The sequence below is a fragment of the Loxodonta africana genome, chromosome 24, assembly GCF_030014295.1.
Source record: "Loxodonta africana isolate mLoxAfr1 chromosome 24, mLoxAfr1.hap2, whole genome shotgun sequence".
Taxonomy (NCBI): domain Eukaryota; kingdom Metazoa; phylum Chordata; class Mammalia; order Proboscidea; family Elephantidae; genus Loxodonta; species Loxodonta africana.
The window spans coordinates 46,824,573-46,839,169 of NC_087365.1; the positions used below are offsets into that span (position 1 = coordinate 46,824,573).

Sequence of the window (14,597 nt, forward strand, 5' to 3'; positions counted from 1 at the left end):
AGCATGAATAACGAATTTTACCCTTTGTCCATCTTTAGGAGTTGTCCCATCTCAAAGTGTGTAATTAGGTCCTGTTGGACTCCTAAGCACCTTTCTTTGTTTTGGGGTGCTATTGAGTTGTTTCCTGGCTCATAGCAACCCCATGTGACAGAGTAGGACTTCCCTATAGGGCTTTCTCCGCTGTGATCTTTACAGGAGCAGATTGCCAGGTCTTTCTCCCATGTTGCCATCTGCTGAGTGGGTTTGAACTGCCAACCTTTTGGGTCCTTACACTCAGGGCTATGTTCTCTGAATTCAGAGGCTTCTCACAGCATATTTTTACCTGGTTGCCTTCTTTTTCCTAAGTTGATTTAAAAGCTCTTTGCATATATAAAAAGCTCTCTGCCTTTTAAAGTTTTTTTTTGTAAATTAAAAGGCTTTGTTAAAAAAAAAAAACTAAGAATATCAGTTTGTTTGAACTTGAGTATCTAACATCATTTGTTCAGGTTTTTTGTTGTTGTTGAAGTTAATGAATCAAAACTTCAGTCAGGAAAAAGGGTGGGGAGTACAACGGAGAGACAGAATTATATTTCGAATTTATTTAGAAAATGGAAATAATGCCTTTGAGCATGATGATAAGAAAAAAATTGTAAAGATTTTGTATTTATTATATAACCATTAAAAACACAGAGGTGCTTTGCTGATTAAATATCTGTGGAATATCATGGTTCAAACATAAGCACCATTTGTCAGGTAGGAGGAGTGAGGCACACAGAATCAATCTACTTTATCCAAGGTTACACGTAGAAAATCACAAAGAGCATATGTATTTCCTGACTCTGTCTAATATTTTATCCAATTAGTTGAAATGTGTGTAGAATCTCAAAGAGTGCAGGCAAAGGACTTAGTATGGCTTCTTACTAAGTACTGTATACAGCTAAGAATATTACAGTAACTATTCAGTAAATCCTGGCTATTAATTTTTCAGGGGGAGGGTTTGTTCTGGTTGCCGATAACCTGTGTTTTGGTCATGTTTGTTTTTTTGAGCACAGAGACATAGTATTTGTGTCAGTGTTGGTAAAATGAACACGGAATTTTAGTAGAAAATTTTGTCAGATGTTTTACAATATGGGCTTTTGGTTTTGGATTTTTACCTTCATGATTTTTATACTCGCCCTTGGTTTTAGATAAAAGAAATTTGAATCTCTGATTCTGCTTTCTTCAAGGGCCTGTATCTTTCTTTGTAGGTGTTTTGCATAGCAAGTACAGGTTGTATTGTGTTGAATGCTAAGTTTACTTCAGTGTCTGCTCTTAAATGATTTGTATAGCATTAAAGAAAATATTTTAATATATCATGCCAGTGAGGATATCTTTGATATAATCTTGACATATGAGCATTATATATATTGAACTGAATTCTGTTTTAAATATTAAGAAGTGGAAATATTTTAATCTTTAAATGCCAGGAGCCCAGGGATCTTCCCGCCCTCCCCATTTTCTCCCCTCTTACATAGCTGCTGCAGCTGATGGAAGCCTGTCTGTGTTAATAAATGCCATCACCCATTCCCTTCCCCCTTTCTTGCAAGAGCCTAGTTTGCCTGCAGCTGCAGCAGTAGGCATCTTTCAGGAAGTGACCTTGGCTTGTATTAATCAAATTCAGAACACACAAAAAAGCTTCTTGCTAACATGCTGACTTGATGTAAAATTTTATCGCATCCATTTTCTTTCAAAATGAGGCCATCTTGTAAAAAGAAAATATCGAGGACACCTAATTTAAAAAAAAAAAAAAGCTTCTGTAAGCCATGTTAAGAAAAAACAAACAACAAGAAAAAGAACAACTAAATCTATTTTAAAAGTAGACTTTTTATTGACTGATAGTACATAAACTTAAATCATGAAGTTTTGGGAGTTATTACTAGGAAATCACTTCTTTTAATGCTGAATTAAAAAAAAAAAGCTATCATCAAGTCACTTTATTTACCATCTTAACAACTGACATTAAATTGCTAAGCAAACCTTAAAAAACTTATATAACGTTATTTTGGGGCCCTTTAACAGATGAGCATTAAGTTAGGCACTCTTGTATACTGGTAACCTTTGGGTTTTACGAAATAACTATGGCATCTTTGCTGGTTTGGATAAGGAAATCATTTTCTTAAACAGTGGTAGTGCCTAGACAACCAAACCAAACCCGTTGCTGTCAAGTTGATTCTGACTCATAGCGACCCTATAGGGCAGAGTAGAACTGCCCCATAGGGTTTCCAAGGAGCGACTGGTGGATTTGAACTGTCAACCTCTTGTTTAGCAGTCAAACGATTAACCACTGGCACCATCAGGGCTCTGATAGTGCCTGCAGGGGCTTCTAAATATAAGCTTGAATTTAAACCACTGAGACCGCTAGAATTTGACCACCTACTATATTAATGAGAAATATTGCTAAGTATAAATTCACATATATCTGCTTATTTAGGATTTAACTGATCATTTTGATTGCAGCTAATATACCTATTTCACTTTTATCATGTGCTTCAGAGAAATCTAGGTTTTAAATGTAGCACATTTAGGGTGTGTATTTTTTTATAGCACAGATCTTCATTTTATCCTTGCTCAATATTAAGCATAGAATTATTCAGTGGATTAGTTAATTGATATTTTTTGCATATAAAGGAAATGTGCATCAGAAAAATTGATTATGGTTCCGTTGCTTCTTTTGCCAAAGTGTTCTCCCCTGTTTATTGCATAGAAGATGACTCCAGGTACCGAAGTGCTTGGAGAGGAGAAATAAAGGAAAAGAAAGCTAATAGCTTAAGAGAGCCCTACTTGGATTTCAGTAGATCCACAAGCTGAAAACAGGCACATTGCATGTTTATATTCATTATTTGAGGAGGGAGTGGGGAAGCAAAGGAAAAAAAAAAAAAGGGATAAATAAGTAGTTGAATTAAATCTCTTCATTGTCTGAATTATTTTAAAGCGTTAAGTGCTACGGCTGCTAACCAAAGGGTCAGCAGTTCGAATCCGGCAGGTGCTCCTTGGAAACTCTATGGGGCAGTTCTGTTCTGTCCTATAGGGTCGCTATGAGTCGGAACCGACTCGACGGCACTGGGTTTTTTGTTTTGGTTTGTTACTGTAAACACAACCAGAATTATCTTTCACCATATTGTAGTTCTTAGAATCACAACTTCATGGAGGCAAATTCCTCTTTAACCTGCCTAGTTTATTCTTTACCTTGGTATTAGCATTAATGATCTGTTAGATATTACAGGATAAAGAAACTGATTTTAAAGAGAAAGATAATAGTTACTTGATCATTTCTCCCCTCGAATACCTGTTAAAAATACATGGTCTTGTATAAAATTGTCACCTTGAACGTAACAATGTTCTTTGCTTTCTCCTCCCCCTCCCTGTTCCCTCTTCAAAAAAAAAAAAAAAAAAGGGCAGGGGGGCAAGCCTTAAAAGAAAAGGAATATATGCAGCCCTGGTAGCCAATGAGTTAATGTTCATTTGCAGCCTGAGGGGTCAGCGTGCAGTCTCTGTTTCCTGATTGGCTGCTAAAAGGTGAAATTGAAACCACTGTAAACTTTTGACCCTGTAGCAATTCCTGTGGAACGCCTTCCACTGGTGGAGCCCAGTGCTTCCCTCAACTCCCCACCCAGCTCGCCCACCCTCTTCCTGTATTTATTCTGTGTGAGCGGGCAGCCCTGCATGCAGTTTTTCTAAGGGAGGGGGGAGAGGGAGGCAGGACGAGCACCAGCAGGCGGCTTGCTGGCATGCCCGCGTTAGTCACCGGGTCACTGCTAACTACAGCTCAGCCAGAGAGATGTAGTCTGTTAACAGACTGGTCTGCCAGCTGGAGTTTTTAGTTTTCCCTTTAATCTCAAGGTAATTTAAAAAATGCAGAATAGTTACTTTTAATGCTATTGTTCATCAGCAGGTGATACCGCTGTGTAAGCAAAATGAATGGCAGAATTTTCTAGATATGTTGAGTTAAAAATAGTTTTCATTTTCAGCCATCTTTATACATCCCATTAGTGTTTCCTGCATCTTGTGTAATTTTTACAGAAATAGCCAACATTTTACAGAAGTGTTCATGATAGTTTTTTTTCCTCCTTTGCTGTAGTCTTTCATTATAAATGAATTCAAATGGCATTTTGGTTATGATACTTACGGAAAATAATTGCAGAAATTGTGTATACATTCTAATTTCATTAATAATCCTCTTTTTCTTTTGGGCAGAGGTAAATGGTTTTGGATTTGTCTTGGTTTTACATCTAAATAGTGCTTTACGGTTACCATAGCAATCCTGTGAAAAAGGCAGGGCAGTTTTCTCTGTTCTTTCCTTTAATAATTTCACAGGACTCTGTTCCTTACCTTCTGGTTCTCCCTTTTATCCCTAGTGTCCAGTGCAGGGTGGCACATGGATGCTCAGCAAATGCTTACTGAATGAACATAATTTCCGTTTCAGGAACTATAGTGGCTATTTATACCTGCTTCAACTTTCCCAATTAATGGCAGGACCATGTTTTGCTTATACTTGCAAGTGCCAGTGCAGTGCCTGGCATCTAACTGATACACAGTAAGTATTTAATTGAATTAAGTGTCTTACACAAGGTTACTTCAAGAAGGCCGACTTCATAAAACCTAGATTTTCTGGAGCCAAGGCTTCTGTGTTCATTGTCCCATTTAACTTTTCAGGTTGAATCCGTATAGAACTAAACATTTATTATAATTAAAAAAAAAAAAAAAGACTGTAGAATAAATTACGTACCGTTTGATCCTTTCTAGTACACACCTATGTTGTAATTTGAAATAGTTCCTTCTGCTCCCCTACCACTGACAAAAAGATTATGGTATTTTAAAAAGTATACTTGTCCTCAATGTCTTACCAGTCAGTGTTCTCTTGGGGACTGAATACATTTTTACTTACCCACTTGAACACGTAGTGATGGACTCAGCAATAGATACTGTGTGGGTGTGTATGTACGTATATATATATACACTTTTTTAAAAACTGGGTCAAGATTATATAGCTTCAAAAAGGTCGCAACTTTTTCATGTAATTTTAAATTTACATCTGCTCTTTCCCTTTCAGTATAGCTACAGGTTGCTTATAGCTGACTGTTGCAAGTGAAATCTTTTGTCACAGTTTTGGCAAAGAATATATTAACCATTTAGTAAATAATCCCAGCTGCAAAAAGAATGTTAAATTTAACTAAACATTAATATTATGCAATCTTTAAGTAACCTGAAAATTAATTGGTACATAGATTTGTTCTGAAGTGCTTTGAAGATTACTGGGCAACAGTTGGCTTTGGCCAAAGAGGTGGGTCCCCGTCTCTATGATTTTAGTGGCCTGAGGAGGGAACCCTGGTGGTAGCAGTGCCAGCAGCAGCATCGAATGAACAATGAGCTCGATATGATTGATGGTAGGATCTTTGCCCCCTCCCATGTTCAGCAGCAGAAGGAAAAACATGTTCATAGTAATCAGTGGACACTCTTTGGTTGGTGTTTCCAAGCATCAGTGTTACATAGTTTGGATTTTCCTCTCCCTATCAAATCTCCCCCCCCAGTTGGGTTCTTTGCCCTGACTTCCAGGTACCTCTTCTCAGACCAGCTACTAACAGAGCTCAGTTTGACCCCGCCAATTAGCTGTCTAGTGATGCAGGTTTTGATAAAGTAGATCTCATTAGTTGCCTTTCTGTAAATTCTAGTAGAAAAATTAATGCTCCCCCCAGATACCTAATATTTTTGGGAAGTGTCATATTCAGTTTTTATGTCAGTGTAATTTGACTGTGTGAGTGATCAGCTAAAGTCTTAAGTTACGAAAAAGGGTAAGGATAAACTTCTTTCTTTCTTTCCTTTTTTTGCTACCAAAATGTTTATTTCAATTCTAGAAGAATACTTTTGGGAAGGTGACAGAGTTGAATTTTTTAAGCTTATTTATTTAGTTTTTAAAATAATTTACTGCGTTTTAGGTGAAATTTTACACAACAAATCAGGTTTCCATTTAACAAATTTTATACACATTGTCTTGTGACATTGGTTACAGTTTTCATAATGTGTCAGCGTTTTTAAGCTTATTTTCAGTGAAGGTAAAAAATACCCAAGAAATCGGCTGAGGCTTTTCCAGATAAGTTAACTCGCCCACCAGCAGTTTTCTTAGCAGCTCCATACTTTCAGGATCCTGGTATATTGTGCTTTTGGGACTGTCCACACTCTTCCAGGTTCCTGGTAAGCAAGCCAATCACTATGGTATTTAAAAAACTGTAGTTGTCCTCAGTGTCTTACCAGTGTTCTTTTGGGGACCAAATACATTTGTTGGTATTTGGGGCCTTCTCTAGTCTTTTTTTTTTCTAGTCTAGCTATATACACTTACTGGAAGGGGAGGCTTTTGTAGATAGAGTTTTGTTGGGTCCTGGGGGTTGTGGCATAGAGACTGGCTGAATCAAAACTACTGTTAACATAGGCTCTCTTGCCAATCTTCTGCTCTAGACAGCGGTATTTGCTTCCTGGGTCAGTCGTTATGGCACACTAAGAACTTTCCGACTCAGAGCCTTTTACCCGCCCCACCTCCCTTGTTCCTTGGGTGCTAACCTCCCTCCTCACCTCTTCCCTCTCCAAAAAAAGGAGGAACAGCAGCAACAAAAGAACCATTGCTGAAGTGAAACTTGACGTAAACTCAGGGCCAGAAAACCTCGGGAGTTCTCGCTACAGGAGATCTGCCTACCCTTTTCTCCATCATCTTCCTGAAATTAAATCGGATAGCGTAACAATCAAGTTACAAGAATTGAGTTTAATTTAATACTAAAATGTTTGTGTTTTCTATTCTTTATTTCAATGTGATTGAAAAATTCTTAGCCTTTTGTTTGGTTAATGATAGGTTTCACTTATGAGCAGTTACTGTGGGCCAGGTGCTAGTAGGTACTGGATATATTTTCTTTTAATCTCCACAAGAGACCTATGAGATGTGTGATTCCCATTTAAAGATGAGAAATCTAAGGCCCAAATAAGTCTTAGGTGCCTTGCTAGTAAGTGAAAGAGCTGGAAGTTGAATCTAAATCTCACAGACTCCAAAGCTGCTGCTCTTTCGCCGTTACGCTAACAACCGGTCACACTATTGTAGACTGGAAGATACAGTCTGAATTCTGAATGCAGCCCCTTATTTTGCGCATATATCCCAGTTGTAAGCTGGAGGTTAAATTGTGGTTATAAAGAGGTATTTTAATAGGTTTATCAACTCTTTTCTCACCTTGCTTACATGGCACTGATACTACTACATGAATTTTTCTTTTTTCCCCTTTGTGAAACACGTATGGTGTGCATTTTCCCCTTTGCCTGATTTTTCCCCTGTAATTGGGGATTCAGAGGTGCAGCAGATCCTTTACATCATGCAGCTGGATTGTGATTGGTTGTTCCCTAACTATCTCCTTCATGGGGATTGGCCATTGCTGTAATATGCTCATTACCTGGAACTTGGCAGTAGATCATTTGTTCTTCCTTTTTTCCCAACAGGCCTTCCAGTTCTAACATGAGTGGTATTAACTCTAAACCAAAATCAAAACAGAACAAAAAAACCCAACACAAGCCCACTGCTGTCGAGTCGATTCCAACTCATAGCGACCCTATAGGACAGAGTAGAACTGCCCCATAGAGTTTCCAAGGAGCGCCTGGTGGATTTGAACTGCCGACCTCTTGGTTAGCAGCCATAGCCCTTAACCACTACGCCACCAGGGTTTCCATTAACTGTAAGGCATAGGTAATTACGGTTGTTGTCTTTATAGAGATAATTCTAGAATTAGTGTGGAGCCTTGGTGGCGTGGTGGTTAAGAGCTCAGCTGCTAACCAAAAGGTTGGCAGTTTAAATCTACCAGCCGCTCCTTGGTAACCCTATGGGGCAGTTCTACTCTGTCCTATAGGGTTGCTATGAGTCAGAACCGACTCAACAGCACCTAATGACAAGAAGAATTAATATAAGAAGCCCTGGTGGAACAAGGATTAAACACTTGGCTGACTGAAAGTTTGGCAGTTCAAACTCACCCAGCAGCTTCTCAGGAGAAAGACCTGGTGATCTTCTTCTGTAAAGATTACAGCAAAAAACAAACAAAAACCTGTGGGGCTGTTCTACTCTGTTACACGGGTCACCGTGAGTGGAAAATGCACTCAGTGGCATACAACAGCAGATTCTAGTGTTAGGTTGTTGCTTTATTGTTACCTCTGGAAATTCACAAGGTGAGGGTGAACGTTTTCATTGGTCTGCTTTCTTTGTCCCAACCAGAGTCTGTTCCTCATTTCCTTAAGTGCAAGAGTAAGCTGTTTGTATGTTCATGGATTTTATTTCAGATGGTTTTGAGGAGCTGCCCCCATCCTGCCACCCCTATTTAACATTTCTTCATGGTGATTCGGATGCATCCTTCTGAGAAAACATTCAGGGTTTTATTTTTCTTTTTGCTTGCTCGCTTTTATTTATTCGCCCATCTATTTTTTTATCAGGCATCTGTCTTTTTTGGACTTGGGGGTATTATTTAAGTATTAGCTTCTGTCAGGATACTAGTATCTTTAATTGTTCTCTGTTGAAGATTGAGTTCTCTTGGACAGGTGGGGACATCCACCTGTTTTGATCACTTTTAGAATTCTGAGCCAATCTCCTCCACCCCTGCTTAATGTTATCTGATTTACAAACCATGAGAGAGTACTGTGTATGGTCTGCCTGTTTACGCGGAAGTAATGATATGTAGAAAATAGGACATCAGCTTAAATTCCTAGGAAGAAATGTTGTACAGATAGCTTTTTTGTTTGTTTCCTATGTCCAGGGAAGATAAAAGTGGGAAGAGTTATTTGTGACTAATAACAATACTTATATTAAGAAAGGGCAACAAAATTCAATACACCTCCCTTCCTTTTTTTTTGTCCTCAGGATCAAAACATTTGCTGAACAGTGGACCCAGAGACCAATAAAAACAAACTCCAACTCAGGCATCATTTGACTGGTTAGCCAGGTAATTCAAGTTTACTTTGACTTGGTCGTTTGTAACTGTTTTTCCCTTAAGCCCCCTGAAGATATTACTGTCTTCTTTAATTTATGATTTAATCTTAAACTTGTTTTATGCTTCATGTTTTTCTCTTTAATGGTATATGTTGAATGAATGGGCTTGGAATGAGCATATATGTATGTGTGTATACACACACACACGGATATATACAGTTTTTATGGGCAGAAGGGCCATATGTTAGTTTAGCATGAGACACTCCCTCCAACCTTGTCTTTGTGTGTGAATATTTTAATGGCATTTAGTCAAAATCTGAATCAGCCCTACCTATTTTTAGTGTTTCACCTTGTGAAGACCAATTTTCGCAGATTGCTTGTGCTGGCATATAACATTTATCTAACCCCTCTCCAAACTTTTAATATTGGCACCAGAATAGGAAAAGTGAGAGTAGAAAAAGTTGTCTGATAGCTAAGAAAGCAATTACGCTTTTCGTAGCTTGTTAAACTTCTTTTCGTTAGTAATACCATCATTCTCTTGGTTACCTAGGATTGAAATCTGAGTCATCTTTGAGCATTTTCCCTTTGATACATTTTGTAAACAAGCCCTATCTGGTTTTCTATTTTCATCTGTTCTGCATTTGCCCCACTATAAATTTCTAATCTTAGCCTCCTAGGCCAAGACCCCATAATTTCATGCTTGTATTTGTCCAATAGTTCCTTTATCGCTTCCTTATCTACTGTTTTTACCGACTTGGAATTTTGGTAGAAAATTTTCTTAATTGTACCCCTTTAACCGTGCCTCTGTTTTGCCCCAAGTTTTGTGTTACCTTTCCCTGGCTTACAAAAAAAGTACCAACTCCCTTCTCTGACATTTGAAAATGGCCCTTCATCTGGGAATCTATCAAAGCCGCCAGCCTTAGCTTTTCCCGTTTCTCTGTAGAATCCCTCAATTATTATACCTGTTATATTTTGAATATAGCAGAGAACTGTCTCCATGATATTTATTTTCTAAAAAACTTTTTATTTGGAATTAAGTTCAAATTTACGGAAGTTAAAAAAATGAAAATAGGATAAACATCTGGATATGCTTTACCCAGATTCACCCACTTTATTATTTACACTCATACATGCTTCCATTCTCCTTTTCTCTCTCCGTGACGTGCGCATGCTCTCTCTTCTGAATCATTTGAGGGTAAGTTACATGCATTCTGCTTCTTTTCCCCGAAAACTTCTTGGTTTCCCAAGAGTAAGGTATTCTTCTAACTATAATAATTGTACAGTTATTAACTTTATAAATCGACATTGATACCAATTAATTGTCTATATCACAGTTTTGTCAGCTGATCTGATAAACACCTATTATTATAGTAGGGGTTTTCCTACCCTTTTGGTTAAAATTCTAGTCCAGAGTCAGGTACTACATTTAATTATCATTTCTCTTTATCCCCCTTATTCCTGGAATACTTTTGTAGCCTTTGTCATTGATGTTTTTGAAGAATACAGTCCTCCTCCACTGTCACCGTCTTTTTTCCCCTTTTAAAAGAATGTTCCTCATTTTGTTTGTCTGAAGTTTCCTCGTGATTACGTTGAGGTGATGCGTTCTTGGCTGGAACACTGCACAGGTGATGTGATACCCTGAGAAAGGTACACAACATCTGGAGGCACCTGATGCCCATCTGTCCCTCATTGTGATGTTAATTTTGAGCACTTGACCAAGTCACCAGGTTCCTCCACAGTATATCCCGCCTCCTGCCCCCCAGTTGTAAGCAATAAGCAGCCTGTGGGGAGCGAATGTAAATATCCTGATCCTCATTACGAGTTCCCCTAGATTTAGCATTTATTGATGATTGATCTAACCTTTCACTGTGAAGGTTGCAAAACGGTAATTTCCTCATTTCAGCATTCCCCTCACATTTACCAGTCAGCCTTTGGCATTATCCTGTAATCAAGAGCCCTGTTTGTCGGTAGGAACTCATGAATTTTTATTTTTTGAATGGTTTATTAGGCACTATTCTACTTAATTATTTTGGTGCTGAGATTGCCCTAGATTTGGTCAATGGAGCTCCTTTAATTGGACTCTTATGTCCTCACGGAGGATAGTATTTGAGGCTAAGATATCTGGATTCCTCCTTGGTTGTCTTCGTTTCTGACCCTTTCAGCGGTCAGAGCTAGGAATATATGTATGTTTATACACATATATGCATATACGTACATACTTGTACATATGTACATGAGCACATACGTATTTTAGATATGATGCGTTTATATTAATATGTCTAATTTCAGCCTGTGTTTACAAGGTTCTTTCTACCTTCCCCATTTCTCCTTTGTCATAAGAACTCTACCTCCCAAGATCATCAGTACACTTACTCATTTGCTCAATCCTGTGTAATACGTTTAAAATAGTTTCAGAATTGCTTTACCCATTTCACTACAATAAATGAATTTAGTTAAAATGAGCAGAGAATTTGGTGTAAATTTCCCCCTAAGCCCCGATACCACCCTGCCCAAGACTGAGGGCAAATAGTTAAGTATTGTGTTCTTAAATTACTTGGGTTAGCCCTTCCTGTCTCTCTCTCTTCCCCTTTTCACTCTTAGTTTTTACCCTTGCGTTCTGCATAGTGTAGTTATGATACTCATTTGAAATGCGGTTAGGTTGGTTTGTTGGCTTGAGCTTCATCTTGGTTAAGTTCTGGTAAAATAATTTCCCTTGAGTTCAGGCTTTTGTTAAGGAGAGCAGAGTGTTACTGGCGTATTTCAAAACGGTTAACCCCCTCCCCCCCCCGCCCAAACCACGAGTGGATTTTCCTCCAATCTTCATAGTAACCTTGTGGGACTCCTGGAAGTAAAACTCAGGAAAATGTGGGCGCCTCTCTACCCTTCCCTCACCCCCCAAGTTTTGATTTCTACCAGTACCGGTGGCTTCAGCAGAGGGATTCTGCTCCTGGGGGTCTAGTCAGAGAAGCTGTGATTCTCTGTATCTGCCTCCCTTCAGCTCTGGGGGTAGGGCCTTGCCCTGTGACCTCAGTTCTCTGATGGATTGAAGAGTTGTTGCTTTTAAGTTTCTTTAGCTTTTTTCATGTTCAGGAAGGGAATGACTGTTTCCAACCTCTTCACATGTGGGACTGGAAATTGGAAGCCAAGAATTTACTTACTTATTTTAATATATTCTGGATACTAGCACTTTTCAGATATATGTTCTGGGAGTATTTTCTCCCAGTCTTTGCCTTTCCTTTTCATTTTCTTAATTTATTTTGAAAGGCAAGAGTTTTGAATTTTGAAGCCCTCTCAACCATTTTTTTTTTCGTTTATGGTTAATGCTTTTTATGTACTGAGAGATCTTTGCCAACTACACCAAGGTTATAAAGATTTTCTTCTAGAAGTTTTTATATTTAAGTCTGTGATCCATTTTGATTTAATTTTTGTGTATGGTGTCAAGAAGGGGTTGAGGTTCAGTTTAAAAGATAGGGATATCCAGTTTTTCCAGGGCTGTTTGTTGAAAAGACTTCTCTTTTTTTACTGAATTACTTTGTAACTTAATTAACTGATCATATATGTCAGGGTCTCTTTATGACCTCTGTTCTAGTCCATCAGTCTTTATATATCGATTCTTATGGCAGTACACACAGTAACTTTATGTAGTTAAGCTTGACAGCAGGGTAGTGTAAGTCTTCCAACTTTGTTTTCTTCAATATTGTTTTGGCTAATCTAGGTCTTTTACATTTTTGATGCACATTGAGAATCAGCTTGTCTGTCACTACAGAAGAGCTTGTAGGAGCTACTGATTGCATTAAGTCTGTTTCTCTTGAGTGTATTGTAATTTGTGTCTTGCAGTGAAAATTCTTGCCAGTTTTGCTAAGTTGGTCATATTTACTTGCATAAAGGTTTTCTTTTTTTTTAAACTAATGTTTTAGTGTCTACTCTCTTTTTTTATTCCTGATATTGATAATTTTTTCCCCCTTAATTACGCTAAAGAGTTATCTGTCGTCTTAGTTATATTTTCAAATAAAACGCCTTATAGGGGTTGGTTCGTAACTACGGCTTATATGTTGTATGTTTGTAATCCGGGAACTGCCTGTATACAATGTGATGTTCACACAACATCCAGTTCCGCAGAATTTACCGTGGATGTTAACTGATGCATGACTGTACTTAATTTTGTAACTTAATTAAGAAATATAATTGGCCTAGATATCAGCTCAACCATCTAAAAAGTGAGGGGCTGTACAAACAGTCTAGTTTATAGCACTGTTAAAAATGGCCCTATCTCTTGTGCAAAACTCTTAGAGTAATTGCTTTCTTATGATTTTTGTCTTTGTTTCCAAAAATTGTTTCACTAATATGTGCTTTTGAGCCTGTGCAATATTTAACATATTAAAGCTTAGATCATTTAGAAGTTAATATGGGAAAACCTCTAAACTTCCGACCTTGAATAGAATTGCTGTGTATAACCATTACATGAGCTGGTAGATTCACAGTTGCCTTTTCTGGGTCTCTGCTTTGTGAAAAATAGTATGTATTGGACATGAATGCATGACAGATGACATTTATCAAGGATAACAGGAGCCTTACTCATTTTCACGTTTTGAAACAACTTTGAAAGCTTTGCATGTGCACAAATGTCAGCATATGTTTCTAAGCTTTAAATATATTTTCCATCATGTATTGCCTGTCATTAGCACAAGAAACTAAGTATAAATCTTTAATGAGCTTCATAACTTAAACTTGTAATATATGAATACAGAAACATCTAAAGATAACAGTGTCGGATATTTAATTCACTTGCATGGAATTTTATTTTTGGTAGCTTTTAAACTATTACAAGTAAAAATGTAACCAACACATTCCAGATAGCACTGTTGTTACATAATGTTGGATGAATTGCCATTTATTTCATTCCCCTCCGTCTACCTTAAAATTTGTCCTTAATGTAGAAACTCAACTTATAGAAATTAATTTTTTTCTACATCAACCACTGCTGTATTGCTACTCTGTTTGAAAAGGTATTATAGAGCTTGTTATTTTATTTCTCTGGAGGGTGACAATAAAAGAATTGGAATTGCATGATTGTTAGTCCTGGTTCTTAGGCTTTTAAAATTCTCTTTTTAAATTGTTACCACAATCTAACTTTAAAGAATTCTGGACTAAAACTTGCAAAGCTCATAATATATAGCCAAACTTGTTAATTAAAATAACATATGGTTAGTATGGGTTTCAGTTACTGCAAGGATTCGGTATGTTGATATGCAGATCACATCGACTTGCTGCGAGGTAACGATAGGCATGCGATGACTTCAGAAGATGAATTGACCATGTACAGTTGTAATCCTACTGTCTTTTCATTTCCAGACATGGTTCAGTAGTAGTGTAGGGCTTTGGTTCCTGGGCCCTGGGAAGGAAGTTGAAATTTAATTTTTTATGTGTGTAAGAGTCTTGACTGAGGCTTTTGAGGAGCTTGTTTTGCTGTGTAAAGGGACCATGTAGATGGTTGCTGTTTCACTACATAAATAGCTCTCTCCCGATTCCATTCGAAATGTAAGAAGCTTGAGTTCCTTCCCTTTTCCATTTTCCTTTTGGCAGTTGAAAAGGAAACCATTTTATTAAGAATGATAAATTTTAAATTTGGGCTTGCTAA

At 37.7% G+C, this 14,597-nt stretch overlaps 1 protein-coding gene across 15 annotated transcripts in view; it reads left to right on the forward strand.

Annotated features, from left to right (window-relative positions):
* Positions 1 to 14,597, forward strand: part of NCOA3 (nuclear receptor coactivator 3) — a 129,428-nt gene that overhangs the window by 62,239 nt on the left and 52,592 nt on the right. For 13 of the 15 annotated variants that reach the window (XM_064276173.1, XM_010591770.3, XM_023550349.2 and 10 more), the window contains one exon: positions 8,891 to 8,972. The exons of the other annotated variants lie outside the window; for them this stretch is intronic. The gene's annotated coding sequence lies outside the window, so the exon portion shown is untranslated. The remainder of the gene's footprint in view (positions 1 to 8,890; positions 8,973 to 14,597) is intronic. 15 annotated transcript variants of the gene reach the window in all.